This window comes from Schistocerca cancellata, chromosome 10 (genome assembly GCF_023864275.1).
Source record: "Schistocerca cancellata isolate TAMUIC-IGC-003103 chromosome 10, iqSchCanc2.1, whole genome shotgun sequence".
Taxonomy (NCBI): Eukaryota; Metazoa; Arthropoda; class Insecta; order Orthoptera; family Acrididae; genus Schistocerca; species Schistocerca cancellata.
Window position 1 is genome coordinate 63,044,377 of NC_064635.1, and position 4,867 is coordinate 63,049,243.

A 4,867-nucleotide genomic window follows, 5' to 3' on the forward strand; every position below is an offset into this window, starting at 1 on the left:
TTCACGCTCCCAACTACTCTTACGCGCTGCCAACTGCTAAAAGCTTCGCATTCCGCACATATAATTAGCGAGTGGGAGTGTCGAAAATGCGTCTGCTAACAAAGTTACTAGCAGTAGGAGAATTCAAACATCATGCGCAGACAAACTTTTCATTGTTCGAATTAGATGTCTGACTCAAGAAATTTCTCACGTAAGGACCTGTAGAAAATGTACGAAATAAAATTCTCTGGTCTGGCTGACTGATCATATGGTCTGGAAAGAAGGTCTTACAGCTTGTTATGTAATTCAGCAATGTGGCACTCCTTACATGGTACATTTGGCTCTTGTATTTCAGTGAACGTTACATAAGACATGTCTGATTCTGTGATTAGACACAATCACAATGGAACAATCCAAAATGGAAACAATAATAGCTGATGATACAGAAGATTGCAAAAATCAGAATATCAATTACTGTTCGCACAATCGTGTGAATCTTACGGTACATCAATGGACGAAACAGGAATAGTTTCTTATAATATCCCTAAAACATGTACAATGTCGTTTCATGTCTTTGGCAGACTGCAGATGTATATACTTTTAAGTAAATTAGATTTTATGCTTTCAACATGTTTCAACAGACGCATGGACGTCACGGGTGCGTGTTTACAACTCTTTCCTATCAGAATGTTACTATGTCTCGTGTTAATGCACACACAGTAAGCCTACACACTTATCGTTGTGCGCGAACAATGCGTGTATGCACGCATAAAATAATGCACGTGCGTTGTTGTGCTGTTGGAAATGTGTGACCACGCGCGAAGTTGCATAGGGGAAAGACATCGTATGGACGCCCATTGTGAGAGTAGCAGCGCCGTTCAGGAGTACAGTACCAGTAGTAGAAAGACAGACGATATTGAACCACCCAATTGAGAACCTAGCCTTACGTCACATAGGAATGAAGGTAGTTGAGTCTGCGCACAGGAATCAAATGTCTGACGAAAGGTAGTTTAAAGTAGCTTCTCATCGACAGCTCCTTTTACAAAAAGAGCTGATTCTTAAATGTTGCTCTACATCTACACACATTCTCTGCAAATTGGTAAAGTGCAAGACAGAGGAGTACTTAGCATCGTACCACATGATTAGGGTTTCTTCCCGTTCCAATCGCTTAGGAAGCAAAGGAAATGTGACTGCTTATGAGCACATTGTAATTAGTGTAACCTTATTTATACGGGCCCTGCAGAAGCGGTACTTCTGCTTTGCAAGTAGGTTTTTGCGGTGCAATTGGCGTCTGTCTTCTAGAAACTCTCCTATGAGTCAAACAAACCTGTCACGGTTCGTGTCGCCTTACTTGGTATACGTTCTGTAATATCTCCTTACTTTCCACCTCCAACGTAGCGACATATAATATCTATATCTAAATATTAAATATTTGTGCAGTAGCCGGCCGGAGTGGCCGTGCGCACTAGGCGCCACAGTCGCAACGGTCGCAGGTTCGAATCCTGCCTTGGGCATGGATGTGTGTGATGTCCTTACGTTAGTTAGGTTTAAGTAGTTTTAAGTTCTAGGCGACTGATGACCTCAGAAGTTAAGTCGCATAATGCGCAGAGCCATTTGAACCATTTGTACAGTGAGTAAATAGCACCTACGATGAAGCAGGACAAATCCTCCCACTTTGTAGCAATGATGCAAGCGATCGTGGTATGCTTTCAGTAGGAAAAGTCAGTCTAGGTTGCAACAATAGCGTAAGCTTTATTGATGCATTTCGCCTTTTCGAGACGCTTCATAACACGTATAGGAACTGCGGGTAATGCATTAGACACAAGTAATCGAAGTTTTGGCGTGCATCTTCGGCGAAGCACGAGGCTATGCTTAAGCCGTCGTCGCACGGACCGTGCTGTCGGCACACGGACCGTGCTGTCGAACGTTAACGTTGAGCGTGCCAAGTTCAGCGTGCTGCTGAACGCTCAGGAACGATGCGACTTGTGCATACGGTACGTGGGCCCCAACGTGGTATAAGCGATCGCAACGCACTCCAGCGGCAGTTGATGGATGTTTCTAGTTCGTAAATCACACTGTTTACTCAACGGGCGCGCGTAAATTTCCCACCTTAGGTCTTTTAAAACGCACATTTCCTCCATCGTCCACAAAAAGGAAAGTAACACGTCCAATCAATAAGGACACACGCTTATAAAAGTTCCTTTAAAAATAGTGCGATACAAATTTGGAATACTTCTCCGCATAAGATAAACATTATATTTCATCATTCCCACATTTTAGTAAAGCCCCAAGGTCAGTCTTACTTGATCACTGTTCCTACCCAGTATCAGAATCCTTGCAACATGTGAATTACGAAGCGTAAAAGAAAAAGGAGCAAAATATCTATATACAAGTAGCGCAAGCTGTCCTGTTGATTAAGCACAAAGTCACGCCTCAAAAAAAGGTGAACTTGTATTTACATAATATTATAGTCTATACTTATATTAAATTAATAATAAAGTATCAGAACCTAATAAAAACGCGAATGTTAGGAAAAAAAATTGGTTGTGTCAGGACTGGAACCACCGCCCCAACAAAAAAAAAACTCATTAATGGTCGGTGTCGCTATTCATTAAAACCAACATCACAGCTTTGTCTCTTTTCATAGAATCTTACCTTTCGCTAAAAACCTTAATCGTGGTTATGTTGCTAATTGAAATTTAATTATAACACATTGTACCAAGAACAATGCGTTTTGGGTGGATCTTCAGTCTGTCGCTGCCTTCAAATAGCCTACTCTCATAATACGCAAGTTACAACTAATACGCCAGTTACAATTACTCTTTTGTTACAAATATGATGTTTCTCATTATTTTATTGCAACGAATCACAAAGTTAACAACGGGTTTTCCAGTGATTCTCAGTTTGGTGGTGCTCAGAAACGGCGTATATACATATAGGCTTGAAATGAATGGCAATATGACGCCTCACAACTCTGTACTGAAGGAGATGGCGAGCGTGTGACGTAGGTGGCGTTGTGCCATCTCATTGGCCAACGCTCAGACGCACGCTCAGAATATCTGACATGCCAGATATTGCTCTGCACGTTCGGAAAGACTCCCGAACGTGCTGTTCCACGCTATGACGTCAGAAACTCGGCACGCTCAACGCTCAACGTTCGGATGCACGGTCCGTGTGCCGACGGCTTTACGCTAAACCAACAACAAGCTCCCTGTGCTTAATCATATTGTGTTACGCATTGCTAAAAACGTTAATCGTAGATAATAATGTTACTAATTGAAATTTAACTATAACAAATTGTACCAATAACAATGCGTTTTGGGTGGATCTTCAGTGTGTCGCTGCCTTCAAATAGCCTACTCTCATAATACACAAGTTACAATAATTCTTTTGCCACGAATATGATGTTTCTCATTATTTTATTGGAACGAATCACACAACTAACAACGGGTTTCCCAGTGATTCTCAATTTGTTGGTGCTCAGAAACGGCATATATACATATAAGCTTGAAATGAATGCCAATATGGCGCCTCACAACCCTGTACTGAAGGGAGACGGCGTGCGTGTGACGTAGGTGCCGTTGTGCCATCTCATTGGTCAACGCTCAGAATATCTGACATGCCCAATATTGCTCTGCACGTTCGGAAAGACTCCCGAACGTGCTATTCCACGCTATGACGTCAGAAACTCGGCACGCTCAACGTTCGGATGTACGGTTCGTGTGCGGACGGCTTTAGATAGGAAGCGTGGCAGTGTGGGGCTACCTAAGCACAACTGCATGCCTTCAACTAAGGTGCACACCAGAATGTCAACTACTTATGTCTAATGGGTTACCCGCAGTTCCTGTAAGATTACTGACGATGCCTTAAAAAGGCGAAACGCGTCTTTAAATCTTACGCTATTTTTGCGAGCTAATCTGATTTTTTCCTATTGAAAGCAGGGCAAGGTTCACATTGCTCTGTGTGCACTCTTTTGTGTGCCTCTTTTCATAGACGGAATCGAGGACAGAGAAGTTTATTACTAGAAGTAATGTGACACTTTTTGTTCACTCGTTTACTATTATGAGGCGATGTTATCCGCCATTACAAGAAGGCATACGAAAGGGGAGGTACATTATATACACACGTATGTGTATGTGTGTGTGTGTTACAAACTCCGTCTGAAACCACTGGACTGATTTCAACCAAACTTGGCACAAATTTCCCTAACTGTCAAGCAACAACCGCTGGGGCAGGGGGAGTGGGGGTGGAGGTGGTAATGACCACTTAACTTCCAAAATTCAGGGGATATGACGTCACAAACATTGAGAGGCGTGGAAAAACGGCGGCATCACACGTAACATTTATATTCATTACTTCTGTGCTACCACATCTATTAGCAATAAATTTCGCAGGCAGTATCCACATATGCCGTGAAATGCACCTACAAAATAATGTTACGGTGCTACACATGGTTCAGGACATATGACTCCATAGACACTGAGGAGCATGAAAATAATGTCGCAACATGCATGCCGTTTAAATTTATTACTTCTTTGCTCCTAATTCTATTCGCAATAAATTTCCCTCGGACATGGGTGTGTGTGTTGTCCTTAGCGTAAGTTGTGCGTAAGCTTAGGGAGCGATGACCTCAGCAGTTTGGTCCCATAAGTCCCTACGACGAATTTCCGAAATTCCAGTACCTACACAAATACATCACTTCATGACACATAGCTCAAGAGATATGACGTCATAAACACTGAGATTCGCGATAAAATGTCACACCATGCATTGATTTTTAATACATCTATTCCTTACTATTAAGACACTCCTACCGTCGAGTCAGATTAAGGAAATCCCCGATACCTGGCAGCAATTTTGACAGCTTTCAACTGCGAAGCGCTAACGA